Here is a 15,749-nt window from a genome sequence, read left to right on the forward strand (position 1 = left end):
CCCTTAATATGGAAAAATTAGAATACTATATATAGTTTTTTATTTCCTAATATATACGTAGTTCACTAACTAGATGGGGGCACTTGCTTGTGAGAGCTCCGTTATACAATAAATGGTCATCATTCAAGCTTGGTGAAAACACATTGAATCTCTTCCGGCCTGCAAGAGGGGAATTTAAGAATTTGGTTGTGTTACCCACCTAATTATCAACAAGGGAGAGCAACGTCCCCAAAATGTAGCTCAATTGGCTGGGACCACACTTAATGAAGTGGAGGTCACTAGTTCGAATCCTCTTTCCTCTCTTGTGCGGACATGTCAAAAAAAAAAAAAAAAAAAAACAAGAGAGAGCAACAAAAAGTAAAAGTAAACTCAACGGTCCATGATTTGCTTCTCTTACTGTTTTATGCGGCCAATTTGAAAAGAGCGACACATTTTGTTGTCAAATTTTCTACTCATCATTTGTTTGTGTTGAGTCTGTTAATAGAGAATCCACCTCTTTATTCGGTTTTTGTTTATTTTTTCCCGTCCTCTTTTCCTTTAGAATTAAGAATAGTGACGGTCTTCATTTCTATTTTCCAATCAATTAAAATAATAATAATAATAATAAAAATAATAAAAATAGCTAACTAACAAAAAAAAAAAAAAAGCACCTTTTAGCCGACAATGTTGGAGAGAGTAAATTTGTCTGAAAATGACAATAATGGACAGGATTCGGTTCCCACTAAGTGAATATTTTTTTCTCATTGGTGTAAAAGCATTAAATGCAATCCTATACTTTACTTTGGTTTGGTCGAGAAGAGCAAAACATGCTGTACAATGATATTTATTTTTCTTCACTTAGTAAGAAAATTAAGCTCTTACAACAACCCATCGTACTGGAGAAAATTGGAGGAAGGACCACAATGCATGAAATTAATCTCATTATGGTTAGGCTCAGTACAGTAGGTATAAAATCTCATTCATTATGGTTAGGCTTAGTACATTAGGTATTCTTTGTTTGGATATGGACTAGGTCCAAGTCCTATTTTTTTTTTTTTTTTTTATAAAAAAAATACAAAAAATGCACCCACTTGAAAAAAAAAAAAAATGTTGGAACTAGTGGCTTGGTTGGCTAAGTAGACGTGAGTGGAGTGAACAGAGCGAAGCGACGTTAATGGAGTGGGAGTCCATTAGCCCATGTGCGAAATTAAGTTTGCAGGGGGAACGACTAGGTTGTGGTGTTACGATACAGGGTATTTTGGAGATTTCCAAAATATATATATATAACCCTGAATCATTAATTGTAAAATACAGTCGTACTCTCTGTGGAGATAGACACATTAACGAACCACATTAAATCTATGTATCAACTCTCTTTTCAATTCTATATTGTTCATCATTATTGTGCACGATAACAACAATAAAAATAGGTATATCTTGTATTGCCCGAGGAAACATTTTCCTTCTAAGCCCATGTGATTTTATTTGGGTTGAACTTTGCTAAAGATAGTTCAAAAATGGAACAGTACCCATGTTACATGTAAAAAAAATAGAGGGAACACAACATAGTTTGTTGGGCGGTCATGGGCCTCTCTCAACCCCAAAAGCCAGCTTAAAAGATGAGGCTTTTCATCACTTATAAATTGACCATCAGCCTCTTCCACAACTAATGTGGGATAACCCCAACAATCTCTCCCTCACATATCGAGCCCTGTGTTAGAGTAGAAACCATGTTTCTCCCATGGATCGTTGGGCCAACCTAGACTCTGATACCAATGTTAGGTGATCTTGGGTCTCTCTTAACGTCAAAACTAGCTCAAGAGATAAAGATTTTCCTCACACTTATAAATTGACCACCTACTCCTTTTACAACTGATGTGAGATAACCCTAACATAGTTTGTCAAATTTGATCCATATAGGTGGAGTTTTTACGATTACAAAGCTGTAGATTTAATAATTCTGCAGCTCTTCATTGGTTAAGTACTATGTCTTGCAAGTTTCCCAGATAAAAGTCAGGCACATGACAGCTTCATCCTGCTCATTTTATGCATATATATCCTCAAACAAGCAACTTTTTGTTTTCCAGTCTTCTTTATAGCCCATTGAAGCAAGTTGGCCCTTGATTATTCATGCATAGCATAAATCAAGCATCCATGGCTGATCACCATATACATATGTGGGACTTTATTTTGATCAACTTGCGGAAACTAAAATTTATTTTGATCAAGAGTTAGCTGGGTTTTACTTAGACGTGCTTGTTTTTCAATAGAGAAAATTAAGCGTCTCCATGTACTCTTGACTTTCTTTATCTTTCAAAATCAATTCGGGAAAGGTAACCTGCAAGATATACCAAGGTAATCAAATAGTGTCTCTCCAGTAGCAGCATGTACAATATGTCTTTGGCATTTGGTCACCACTCAGCCAGTGCAACCACTAATTAATTTCATATTATCCTTATATTTCTAGATAATATATGCCTAAATTTAAGAAGATTATATATAAATTTGAACTTAAGATATCCCTGGATTGAACTCTGAATTTAACTACATATTATAAGCAGAAAACCAGAGAAAGAAATTTAGTGTTGCAATGTTGCAAACTTACCCCCCAACTTGAGAGAATTGTCGATGTCTTGGTGTTGAGGAGGATCAGCTGACCTGCAAGTATTATTGGTCATTGACTAAGATGATTGGCCTTGTTCAATTACATGCACTACAAAAAAATAGGTGTATTAGTGACGTGTATACTATTCATTAATATCCGCCACGTCACCATTTAGTGACGTGACAGTTAATGACACGTTACTAAAATATTTAGTAACGTGTAAGACTCCACACGTCACCATTTGGTGACGTGTCATAATGGCACGTTACCAATTGGTAACATGTCATAATGGCACGTTACCAAAATGGTAACGTCTCAATGAGACACATTACCAATTTGATAACATGTCTCATTGGTAACGCGTCATAATGGCACGTTACCAAATTGGTAACGTGTCCAAATTAACCACAGGTTACAATAAGGCATTGGGAACCTGCGACCAGCTGGTTTCCAATTTTTTTTTCCCCTTTTTCTTTCTTTCTTCCCTCCTATTTTTGTTCTACCTCCCCCGCACAGGCCTTCTTCTCTTTTTCTCTCTATCTTTTCCTTTCTCTTCTTCGAAGAAGAGGGAATTTCCTCTTCTTCCATCTCCTCAAGGAAATTTCTCTCTCTCTCCGGCAACTCCTTCCGGCAGGTCCGGCCTCTCTTCGTCCATCTCCTTAGGTATATATATTCCTCATTATATATATCTTGTGTTTTGCATTAATATATTGGGGTTTAATATATATAGCTTGTCTTTCTATTGTTAGAAAAAATGGCTAGGTTGAAACAAGCCAAAGAAGAGGCTGAAAAGGAGATAGCTGAATATCGGGCCTAAATGGAGCTCGAGTTCCAGAGGAAAGTTGCAGATGTTTGTATATGTTGTTGAAACTGATTCAAGGCATTCTGAGTTCTATGATATTATTTGATGGTTTATTAAATCTGATTCCATCATATTATTTGAAAAAAAAAAATCAGATTCCATGATATCAACTGTGCTGGGTTCGGATTTTTGAAAATCAGATTCCATAATATTATTAAAAAAAATTCCGAAAAAAAAATTCGAAAAATTCGAAAAAAAATTCAAATTTTTGTCCAGAATTTTTTTTTTAATAATTTTTTAGACTTTAGTAACGTGTCAGAAACTAACACATTACCATTTAGTAACGTGTCAGAAATTGACACGTTACTAAATTCCTAGTAGTTACGACCAATTTGGAAACGCTCCAAACACGTTACCAATGACACGTTCCTAACCTTTAGTAACGTGTCAACAGCCTTGACACGTCACTAATGGTCCGTTGCCAAAAAATTGAATTTTCGTAGTGATATGTTATAATGTTAAGTTGATTCTCCATCTGCTAAAAGAGACATTGTCCACCAAATGATCAGAAGCAGGGAAACAAAGAAAAAAAGGAAATTCAATTAGACATGATACCAGTGTTGGTCGCTGATTATCCTCCATCAGTTGGGCTCCCTGCATTTAAAGAATAAGATCAACAGAGAAAGATAAGTAAGACATGTTTGCCCTTAGCCACTAAGGTAATTAGGCATATAGGGAACACACTCTGAGTCTAACTTCGAAAAAAAATGTCTTGTGTTAGGTTTTTAATGTTGGAATATTCATTGTCAAAACTTGTTGGGGTATAAGTTGGTCTTAATATATGGTCTCAGACTTAGATGAAAGTTGAAGATCAAAAGTTGTTGATTACAAGATCTGTCAAAAGTCATTCGAACAAGAACATGGAAGCACTTCAAGATAAGGTTCTAGTAAGCCTTGATCACATCCATGATTGAAAGGTTTTTTGATTGGGTGCTCAAGACTTTAAAATTCAAGCTCTAGAAAAGCTCAATTACAAGGGTGATTGCATCTAGTTCAAATGAGGGTGAATTTGAAGACTTACAGACAGTCCCAATAGCAATGGTGAACGCAGCCCGTTCAATGAGTGCGGAACAATGGTATTTCACAAAATGCCTTGATCAAAACCTCGATTGCACAATATTCAAGTACAAGAAAATGAAAAATTGTGAAACCCTAACTCACGTTCATACAAGAACTTATCCTGTTCAAATGAGACTACAATAGACTAATTTAAACCTTAGTTTGCGTAACCATAGTAGTACTTACTCATTGGGAGCTGCACATGAGGAGTGTAGACGATAAAAATTCCAGACACTTCCTCTAGTCTGATTAAGTCATAACCTAATCCAACTCCACCAGAACATTAAGGAGAACCAAGGATTACACTAATCGAAGATTCTCATTGTGGGATTCGAACCCAACATATTCATTTATCAAGTACTTTGTGTTAGTTTATTTGGCTTATTTGGTGATATGTTTGTAATCAGTTTAAAATGAGGTTTAGCATGAAGAATTGAAGATATCGGGATTTTCAATCTAGAGTGTTCGAACACCCAGAGGACAGGTCCAGACAGCAATTCTAGAGACATCAACAAAGACTGACTTGTCCGGACAAGGTGTGAACACGTCCGGACACTGTTTCTCGAGACTTCATTTGAGAAGACATGTCCAAATAGCCAAAAGACGTGTCTGAACATGATTTCCAGAGAGATCAAATTGCAAGACATGGCCGGATAGCCAAAAGACGTGTCCGGGCATGATTTCCAGAGACTCCTATTTACAAGACATGTCCCGACAACCAGAAGCCATGTCCGGACATGATTTCCAGAGAGATCAAATTTCAAGACAGAAAATAATTGAGCTTTGATACCAATTGATGAAGCTTAACTTGGTAGGTTGCAACGAAGAACAAAAATAAAACAGCGAAGAAGTAATTATAGATCTTGAGTCTATCAATGATCTGAGAATTCTTCTTGAAATGCTAGATACTCTCTAGGTTTTGAAGGAAAAAGAAGAATAAATTCAATTATGAGTAATTCTCATTAGTAAAAATCAATAATCAACATAAACTCCCATTTCTCTGGAGGTTATAAGAATATATTTATAGCCCAACACTTTAAACCTAATAAAATATGACATAAATACCCCCAAAACCTTAAACTTAATAAAATAATGAAATAAAAACTCCCCAAACCCTAACCCTGATAAAATAACAACATAAAGTCGGCTAGAAAATAAAACAAACTAACGGTGCTCGTCTGGACGGGACATGTGGCCGTCCGGACGGCCATGACAAAAAAACATAAAGAAACATAGGCCATTCAGACGAGACTCTGAACGGGGTCTTCTGCCAGCCTTCCAGAACTGCACATTCAGACAGCCGTCTGAACACCCCTGCAAACGGATGTTTTTGTCCGAATTCTTGAATGACCCGATTTACATCATCCTCCCTTGGTTGGACAGAATTCGACCTCGAATTCAGCCAGTTCTTTCCATGGTCCTTCTGATGCCATATCAACTTGTTCCACTCGCCCTTCCTTAAGATCAAAACAAGACAACACCCCACAATAAGCGTGGTGTTCTTCATCATTGAAATACTTTTAGGGTTGTCGTGAAGGCCCCACACACCACTTGACAATTCTTTGGATTTGTCGTACTCCTCTCATCTCTTCTCCCTTCCACGTTCCATGAAAATACTCAAGAATGAGTCAGTCATTGTTTCTCCTTTGAAGTCAAGAATCTCTTCAACAGCCAACAACCAATCTAGAAATTCTTTGGGTTGTAGATCCCCGTAGAATTATGAAATATTGAGTTCGAACCAATTCACCCACCTATTGGCATGAGCTTGCGCATGGTGCTGACGTCCGTGCGTTCTGCGCTTCGCAAAAGGGTTTCTGGATCAATTCCCATGTTGACCACACCAGTCGGATACTTGGGTAGTGAGGTCTTTAATTTGATCGCTCATAGCCCTGAGTCGATCCTCCATGTGTTGCCAACGTTCAGTGATAGATTTGCCTTCGCCTCCGTGAATTGCTGTCTTGGTTGGCGATGACAACCGTTCGGCCCACCATTCATGTGCCGCAAGCAAATTGCCAGTTGCTCCTTACTGGCTGTCTTTGTGCGCACTTGCACCTTGTTCATGTCTGTACAACAATCACTCCTCCCCATTTATGGAAAGTAACTGAGCTCTGATACCAACTGATGCAGCTTGACTTGGTAGGTTACAGCGAAGAACAAGAATAAAACAGCGAATAGGTAATTCTAGATCTTGAGTCTATCAATAATCTGAGAATTCTTCTTGAAATGCTAGATACTCTCTAGGTTTTGAATGAAAAAGAAGAATAAACTTAACTATGAGTAATTCTCATTAATAAAAATCAATAATCAACATAAACTCCCATTTCTCTGGAGGTTATAAGCATATATTTATAGCTCAAAATCCTAAACCTAATAAAATATGACATAAATACCCCCAAAACTCAAAACCTAATAAAATAACGAAATAAAGACCCCCATAACCCTAACCCTAATAAAATAACAACATAAAGTAGGCTAAAAAATAAAACAAACTGACGGTGCCCAACCAGACGGGAGATATAGCCGTCCGGATGGCCACGACAAAAAAACTTAAAGAAACATAGGCCATTTGGACGGGACTCCGAACGGGGTCTTCTGCTAGCCTTCCAGAACTGCACGTTCGGATGGCCGTCTGAACGCCCCTGCGAACGGACGCTTCTGTCCAAATTCTTGAGCAACCTGAACTGCATCATATTTTCTATGTATAGCATCTATGATGCGAATACTGTGAGCTAAGAGATTGATTGAGATCTAGAATGTGAGTGACTTGTCTCTCTTAGAGTGTAGGTTGTGCCTTTCATCCACAGATCAATGAGCAACACATGAAGCTAATTGGAGTTCTGGTGAAGGAAATCATATAGAATAAACGGTTCAGAAGTTCTGTAAGAACTACTGCAGTCGCAAACAAGTGGATCATTTGTCTAGTACATTGGATTGTCAAGTACAAAGATTTTGTATGTTTTGACATTGTGTAAATTCTTGTCTTTCTATAGTGAAGTGATTTTCTGGATTTGGCTGCTCTGAAGAGGTTTTACATTTTGAGAGTTCTCTAAATGGTTTTCATTTTGCAACCAAATATCTATGTTCTTTATGATTCATTACATGTCTGAATATTTGGTTGATGATATTGTGTTAAGCCAGATCTAATTCCGCATATTGTTTGTTAAACACCTATTCAACCTCCTATAGGTGTAGATTGGAGTCAAGTAGTTTTTTCACTTTGCTCTAAAATTAGTAAATGTGTACAACTATGTATTCACGGCTATCATCACCTAAGAAAGCCTAAAGATATTTTACATTATATTTTTTCGGAATTATAGTAATTGCTTGAATCTCTTATAAATATCTCTCATTTAGAAACATGTAAAGGCTTCATTGCTCCATTATAATGCCAACAAACAGAGACAACAAAGAGAGACACACCTTTGGTATTTGAAACGCGGCTCAAGCCTACTTTGAGAAGTTGCTCTAGTTTCTGTAGTTCCTCTATATTCAATCCTTGGAGCTCTTCTCCCTTCATCTGCCTATAATTAGGTGCAATCATTTTTGACATTAATTTTGTGAGGAATGTGCATGCCATTGCTATAACAACTTGATATATGAATGTTGTCACAATACCTTAGTTCATGAGCCTTCCCCACGATTTCATCGCTCAACAAAGTGTTGGTACTATTGGCACGCTAAAAGGACACAAAGAGTTTCCATTCATGAAGATTTTCAATACATGTTCTGTTTACAAGCACTTTCGTAACATACATATATTTTTTTTTTGTAATAAACTGATTAACATTGAAGCAAAAGAAAGTTACAGGACAAACAAAAGAAAGTTACAGGTGAAGATGGAAATCACCTGCGAATGCAGTCCGAGAAAACCCTTGCCGCGGCGCAATCTAATGGACATAATCATCAGGAGTATGAAAACTCCAATGAAGCATCTAAACAGACTTTCAAAAAAGCCATGGAGAGTTTAAAATCTAACTGGATCGGGTTTAACATACAGCAACACAAACAAGTTACAAAAAAACAACACAACAAGCTAAAAAGCAGAGTAAAATGTCTAAAAAACAGCAACGACGGAGTAGTCGGAGTGGTGGCACAGGGCCACGAGCCGGTGAGGGAACCAGAAGACCAGCGTAGGAGGTGGATGGAGGTGGAGCTGCAAGAAAAGGGCCTCATGCGTCGGCGCTTGGAGGACACGCGCCAGCGAGTAAGATCTACTTGCAGGCACATGTTGAACATGCATCGGCGCGTTGTGGACGGATGGGAGAGTTGCTGGTGGCAGAGGCTGACGGAGACGGCTAGGAACCCAAAGGAGTGGCTCGTGAGCATCCGAGACTTCCTGAAAACAAGATAGCAGATTTTGAAAAAAACATACCCAAAGATTTCAAGAAAAGAGCGATACCCAAACTTGGAGCAGCTGAGGATGGCGGTGGTCAAAGGTCTTGCAAAGGGGGATGGGTCGTTGCAATTTTTGGACAGAGATAAGGCCTCTGAGGAGGCAATAGCATCTCTAAAGAGACAGTTTTGGCCTCTGATGAGGCAAGAAGGGGAGGGGGAGTAAGGAAAATGGAAAAAGAGAGAAAAATGGGGGAGGATCCTCCATGGCTGCCGAACGTGGGTTTGGGAGATTCTAGAGGAGAGAGAAGAGAGCGTTTGGCTCTCTAGGTGCTTGTACGAATTTTCAAACCCCATATTCCCACTTTTGTAATATTTAAGGATGTTGTAAATGGTACAAGTAGTTGGTTCTTAGAGTTGTTCCAGAAATGCATCTAGCTTTTCATTTTATGGTACAAGGTTCATAACAAGTATTTATAGCGAGTAATCCTGTACATACTCCTACTTTTCTATACCCATTTCTTCACATCCGTAGGTAGATTTTAAAACCATCATTGAATTAAAATTCAATAAAGATCCATCTTATATCCAATTGTTGTTTTAAAAGCTACCTATGGTGTGAAAAAATAGATGTGGAGAAGTGGGAGTAAGAGCATGTTTAATATTGTATTTGAGAAATAGAGCTTTTAAGTCAAAAAAATATTTTTTTGGCAAAAGCTTCATTTTAAACTTTTGCCAAAAATGTGTTTTGGCATTTTTTTCGCATTTTGGACCCTTAAAAACGATTTCAATTTTGGAAAAATTACACTTTAGCCTCCCAAAGTTTGGGGCGATTTTCAATTCGACCACCAATGTTTCAATTTTTGCAATGCACCACCCCAAACTTGCAATTTTTTTTTCAATTCGACTAATGTCATCCCAAAATTCCCATATTGCCCCAAATTTTTATTTATTTTTATTTTATTTTTTTATCAAAAAAAAAAATAAAAATTGGTGGGGTGCAAAAATGGCCAGATGGCCAAAGGGGTGGCTACGGACACCCCAAATATATATATATATATATTGTTTATAAAAAATAAAAAAATAAATTAGTGGCAATATGGGAATTTTGGGATGACATTGGTCGAATTGAAAAAAAATTGCAACTTTGGAAGGGTGCATTACAAAAATTGAAACATTGGAGGTCGAATTGAAAATCACCCCAAACTTTGGGGGATAAAGTGTACTTTTCCCTTCAATTTTTTTTACCAAATGAAAACTTTTCTCTTCAAACAGATTTTTTTCAGTGTTAAATGCACTTTTAGACCCCTTAAACATACATTCAACACAGGCTCTAAGTGTAGAATTACTCATTTATAGCAGACAAACTCCTAAAAAACTGAAATAAGTCGGTTTAACAAAAACTTAAGTAGCTCATTCATACGAGATCACTTGTTCGAATGAGACTGCAATAAACTCCAAAAAAAAAAAAAAAAAAATCATCCCTCATTCATATGAGACATCGAACGAGATAGCAAACAAGCAATTCTGAACTCCACTGGATCATGCAAGATGGTTGTTAATAATTCTAAACATCATGTAGGTAAAGGTTGGGTGGGGCTGCCTTGAGTTTTCCCCCTTGCCTTTTATTCTTTTAACTTCTTTCCTTCTTCTTTTTCTTATTAATTCAATCTTTACTCATCCGAAAAAAGAAACATGCAGAGTTTCAAATCTTTGCGTCTTAAAAATATTTGTTCGTTTATCTTGAGAGACATGATGAAATGCTAACATCAAAAGGGACATATATCCACCCGCATATATATATATATATATATAACCTGCAGCTCCATAGATGGTTTGTCCATTTTGCTGAGATTCTTTGAATGCAAATTATGTCTTTCAATCACCTGCTGCATACTTCAAACAACAAACGAATAGCTATTCAGTTCCTTCCTCCTCTGTTTTCCTTAGCATAAAATGAAAGTGGAGATGAAAATTACCAACTTCTAAAATAGACTTTGACAGTAGATTTGGTGCTAATGAAATGAAATGTATCTTACAAGCTATAGAACATACAGCCTTGACACTTTACTAACGTGTCAAGCCTTGACACGTTACTAACGGTCCGTTACAAATAAATAAAATTCTTGTAGTGCCACTATACTACATGCATGGTTCAATATGATAATAAGCATGATTTAAGGACCCTCATCTTTTTATATTCGTTATTACCCATCACTTCATTAATCTGAGATGATCACTCATAATAGTCTTAAGGGCAACCATAAGGACAATAAAAGTAAAGAGCGTCACTCCTAATGAGGACAATAAAAGCAAAGATAATCACTCATAATAGTGAGGACAATAAAAATAAATACAATCACTTATGAAAGTCATATATAAGATCAATCCTAAGTATAATAAAAGTAAAAGTAATTTATATCACGTTTTACTTATTTTTATCTCATAAGCATGCATATTGGGCCTTTAACGACATAATTTGAAAAAACAGACCCATACAGAATTAAATAGCACAATGAGAAAAACTCATTGAGCTAATTTGTAAAAATTGCATTCCCGGGGCTCTAAACACTATTCACACTACTACCCTTTTTCTCTCTCTCATTAGCTCAGCTCCTTTCTCTCAGACTGAAGGGGGTGGGGTGGTTTTTATAGGCAATTAGTAATTAAACTTAACCAATAAGTGGTAAGATGATGACTCATGAAGGTGACTCACTCAAATTTACGCGTATCCATTTTAACCTACGTACGTAAGTCACTTAATTTTGTCTTGTAGCTAAAATATCTTCCATATTTAAAGCTTCTTGACTTGACTTGGCCAAAAGCTATTCATGGAGTGATTATCCCATTCAATCAATCGATCGAGTAGGATTTTCCTAGATAAATGTGGTAGAAAGAACTCATTTGTCGTACATTGTACTTATGTTATTGGTGTTCTATCTTTTGAATCAACATTATTATGTCCATGCATTGAAAAAAATTATTCCCGTGTTAGTTACTACATATCAACGACCACTAATTTTTAATTTTTTGTTTGTATGAAATTAGTGACGACAAGAAATTATAATCATTGATAAGTAAACAATAACGACGATGTTTGAATCGTTGCTAAAAATATAGTTGTTAAAAACCAATTTTCTTGTAGTAAACCTAACCCGATTAGTAGGATATGAACAAGACAATACAATTTGTCTTCTAAAGCATAATAATCCCGAAGTATGTTTCTAAATTAGTTCATCATATATATCATTCATGTGCTTTAATTGCACTTCTATATCAACTGTTTTAATCCCAAAATATGTTCCATTTTCACAGTTACTTGTACACGTCAATCCAAACAAGTGGCAATTATTCCAACCATTATTTTACGAGTGATTACAATGAAATATATATACTGGAATATGCCTAGTTGATTCTTTAATTAACTATATAAACAAATAATTAGTGAGCGGTGTAGATGTTCAACAAGAAAAAGAACATTTCTATATAGAAATGTTCTTTTTCTTTTTTCCCCCTCCAAGGATAGATGTAGATCCATTTTTCTCATAACTAATAAATACGTTTTATTTCAAATTGGGTTGGTTTTTCAATTTAATAAGTTAAATTATCACATCTTTAATTAGAAGATGTGATTTTCATATACATTTTTAATTTTTACATAAATTTTTAATAGGGCGCGTGTGTGTGAACTAATTGCATCTCTAACATGCAACTTGTGTAAAAGTCACAATTCTCTTAAATTTAGCTAATTAATATGGGCCAAAAAATCTCTCCTTTCCATCATTCAAATCCAACATCTAGTTCATCCGTACGTACGTATGCTATATTTTATGAAGTGCAGAAACACAAATATCTAATTCAGAGGAGTGAATAAGAAAGTAGCTAGGTAGAAATATCACAAGACACTGCAAGTGGTGGCTTATATATATATATATATATATAGCAAGGTGATATTAACATCTCAGGGGTGAAAGTAGATAATTGTGGTTTGCAGAAAACATAAGAGTTGGTAGTAGTTTTTTTCAGTGATCAGTCTTGTTGTTTAATTTGGATCTTTTATTTTGAGCAGTTGGCTCTCACATATTCTCTCTCTTTCTCTCAAGAATGCATGAATAAAACGATCAAAATGTATACAATAAGTAGAAAGATGTTTGAGAGAGAGAGAGAGAGAAACCTTGAGCTGGCGTAGTCAAAGAGCTTTCCAGTAGAAGAGAAGACAATGAGAGCAATTTCAGCATCGCAGAGAGTTGAGAGCTCCATAGCCTTCTTAAACAGTCCCCCCCTCCTCTTACAGAAAGTCACCTGTCTTGCAGCCCTGTTGTCGATCTTTTTCATCTCGATTCTCCTCCTCTTCATTTTTGCAAAAATCTCTTTACAAAATGATATGGAGAAAGAAATAAGAGATATATAGATGTTATCCTCGTACAAAAGCTAGAGGAATAATAACCCTTCACAAAAGAGGAATCTCAGAGAGAGCAAATCAAACTCCTACACTACACATGAAAAGTATATAAAGGGAGAAGCTTTATTAAGGGTGAGTCATATAGAAAATCAAAACATTAACAAAAATAAAAATAAAAAAGAACAAGAAAACCAGTCCTTTTCACAAAGAGAAAGAGTATATAAAACTTATAGAGAGGATAATAGAAAGCTAGAAGAAAGATCTTTTAAAAAAATAAAGAATCAAAACTGCACTTGCTCTCTCCAAAAAAAGAAAATGAGGAAAAATATGAAAACTAAGCTAAAATTTAACCTACCCTTCAGAACAATTACTGAATTTAGCAGATCTCCCACCCGTCTTCAAGCATTCTACAAATAGAAAAGTTGGAGAGAGAGAGAGAGAGAGAGAGAGAGAGTGGAATGTAGAGTTAGAATATTAAAGGAAAAAAGAAAGATGGGTTTTGCATAAACCAGGATAAACAGCTCCACCTTGACAAATTTAGCTTAGAATCTCAAACGAAACCCTAGCTTTAAGAAGCACTGTGGGAGTGAAGAAGAAGAAGAATGAACCCTACCAATCCAAGCCTACTATTGAGTTCGTAGAGGTGTTGACGTCTCACACAGAACCAAAAGTTTTAAGATGGGGGGAGAGAGAGAGAGACTGAATGAGATATAGACAGAATGAAGCATTTTTTTTCTTTTTCTTTTTTCCTGTTTTAAGGAAACAAAGAAAAGTTCCGTTTTTGGTCAAGCAAGAACTCATGGTGAGTTTTGCTTTTGTACAGATTGCCACGCTGCAGAATAACACGTTTGTACCCTCGTATCCGTCATGCCTGAGGAGTGTTTTTTGTTCTTTTTTTTTTTTTTTTTTTCCCTCCATTCCGGAGCTACTATTATATATATATGAAAGTCATATATAAATACTTTTTGAAGGTGACTCCGATCCTGAGAAGTGAGACTCTTAAGCCAACATGTTCAGCGCCTTCTCAGAGCACTCCTTGCAGCCTCACCAAAATTATTTTTTGATTATTTTGGTGAAACAATTTAATAAAAATAGCTTAAATCTCCACTTTTCAGACTCATTACGTTAACAAAAAAAAAAAATTGTGAAGTAAATAGTACTCACCAAATATAAAAAGTGATGTTTACTCATCTACTGATTAAACAACTCATTTCTCTCTCTTCTTTTTTGCTTTTAGTTTCTCTCTCTCTCTTTTCTAAGAATTAACAAATCTTTGAAAAATTATATTTAAATGAAATAATATTGGATTATTAAAATAGTGAGGCTGCTGTGAATGCTCTAAAACTGTGAGTTATTAAAATAATCAAAAGTGCACTTTTGGTTATTTTGATGAGTAAAATTTGGTGAGGCTGGTAGGAATGCTCTTATGGACTATAATAGTCACTCTTTTTCTTTTTTGAGTTTCACGAGAGGAGAAATTAAGTTGCACAAAAAATCATAACTATGGTAAATAAGATGAAGGTAATTTCTTAAGGTAGGTTAATAAAAGAAAGAGTAATATTATGTCACTTTTGTGTTTCTCTTGTGTCACTCCAAGAATGATATGACTTCTAAAATTATCATTGGCCATGTAATTGATTTTTATTGAATTTTAATCAAGTTGTGATTTTAAAAGCCACCACATTATTAGAATAACAGATGAGGCAAACAATAGTAACTTCTAAAATTACTCTAAATGAGGCGATAACAAAAAAATTCACCGTCAAAGATGGAATACAAAGGAGAGAAAACTATTAAAAACCAAAGCTTCAATACACTCAAATCTCACTATAATACAATAAAAATTATTCTCTAAATGAGAAAACAAAAGAAAATATAAGAATATAAACTTCCCATTTGCAAGGAAAAGCATTTGTTGCTCTCTTTTTTGCTTCGCGGTCGCATCGACATATTCCTTAATTTTCTCTCTTATTTGAATCCCTTCAAAAACAAGAAAAAAACTTGGGATCTTCTATTCTTTCACATGTTGAAGATCCATCGTGAGGGGCAAACAATTAAAAGGAAATCCCGCCCAAGGTAACAAATCACCATGTTATTGACGCACACCCCTAAAGGGAGGAAAGACTACCTTCTAAGTAGGGGTGAAAATCCGGTTGCGATTAGTGGTTATTGGCTAAAACCACTAACCACAACCGGGGTAGCTGGTTGGTCAAATTAAAAAATCAGAACCGGTTAATCGGTTATGTAATAACCGCCCGGTCATCGGTTGGTAGCCAGTTATCCACATTGGTGACCATGTCGATCTTTAAAAAATTGGACATTTTTTTGCCTATTTTGAGAATAGAGCCTATTTTTTGGGCTTAATTTAGAAGTTTTTTGCCCTTTTTAGAAAAACAATTAGGGCCTTTTTGGCCCTTTTTCAAATTCTAAATATATCCTCACTATAAGTGACTCATTCTTTTAGAAAAAATCATTCTTAAAGAATAAGGTGCAAATATAAAGAATACTTG

The 15,749-nt window shown here is 35.8% G+C and overlaps 1 pseudogene; it reads right to left on the reverse strand.

Annotated features, from left to right (window-relative positions):
• Positions 1-2,044: 2,044 nt before the first annotated feature.
• LOC132177994 (MADS-box protein SVP-like) lies at positions 2,045-13,193 on the reverse strand (annotated as a pseudogene).
• Between the last annotated feature and the right edge of the window lie 2,556 nt (positions 13,194-15,749).

Source organism: Corylus avellana, chromosome 4 (genome assembly GCF_965113065.1).
Source record: "Corylus avellana chromosome 4, dhCorAvel1.hap1.2, whole genome shotgun sequence".
Classification (NCBI taxonomy): domain Eukaryota; kingdom Viridiplantae; phylum Streptophyta; class Magnoliopsida; order Fagales; family Betulaceae; genus Corylus; species Corylus avellana.